The sequence below is a fragment of the Tenrec ecaudatus genome, chromosome 1 (genome assembly GCF_050624435.1).
Source record: "Tenrec ecaudatus isolate mTenEca1 chromosome 1, mTenEca1.hap1, whole genome shotgun sequence".
NCBI classification, from domain to species: domain Eukaryota; kingdom Metazoa; phylum Chordata; class Mammalia; order Afrosoricida; family Tenrecidae; genus Tenrec; species Tenrec ecaudatus.
This window is the reverse complement of record NC_134530.1, coordinates 75,637,980-75,638,699: the sequence shown is the minus strand read 5'-3', so window position 1 is coordinate 75,638,699 and position 720 is coordinate 75,637,980. Positions and strand designations below refer to the sequence as shown.

Sequence of the window (720 nt, the reverse complement as noted above, 5' to 3'; positions counted from 1 at the left end):
TGGAGCGACAGCTGCCACCAATGCAAAGGAAACTCTTAGAGCTTAAGCTCTAATGAACATTCTTTCTTTTTTCTTTCTATACATTGTAGAATATTTCTAATTACAAATAAATGAAATTTTGTCTTGAAGCATGGCGTAGCATGGGTAACAGTCTTAATATAACCACAGTAAATTACATTGCTACATTTTGCAACAGTATGTGTAAAAAGCCAACCTCAGTGCAAAGGTTGAGATAGCTTATTATTTTTTTTTATTATCAGGGGAGAGCGCGAATGCAGTCCCCCACTACCACAAATTATGCAGTTGAGTTTCCCACATTTTGGGAAATCGCAGGGGTCAGCACATCCGGAGTGCAATGGATAAGCCTCGCCCTGGGAAAACCACCTTCGTGATCATGGTATCTCCCCTGCCAGGTAAGTATAGAGATAGCTTATTTTTTTATTTAATAATTTTACTGGGGCTCGTACAACTCATCACAATCCATCCATCCATCCATCCACCCATCCATTGTGTCAAGCACATTTGTACATTTGTTGCCATCATCATTCTCAAAACATTTGCTTTCTACTTGAGCCCTTGGTATCAGCTCCTCATTTCCCCCCCTTCCCCACTCCCTCATGAACCCTTGATAAATTATGAATTACTATTATTTTGTCATGTTTTACACTGACGTCTCCCTTCACCCACTTTTCTGTTGCCCGTCCCCCAGGGAGGGGGTTA

General features: G+C 41.1%; 1 non-coding gene across 1 annotated transcript; it reads right to left on the bottom strand.

Moving 5' to 3' along the window:
• Positions 1 to 257: 257 nt before the first annotated feature.
• On the bottom strand, positions 258 to 421 carry LOC142437759 (U1 spliceosomal RNA). Its single transcript, XR_012782281.1, has one exon. It is a non-coding gene; the product is annotated as a U1 spliceosomal RNA (small nuclear RNA).
• Between the last annotated feature and the right edge of the window lie 299 nt (positions 422 to 720).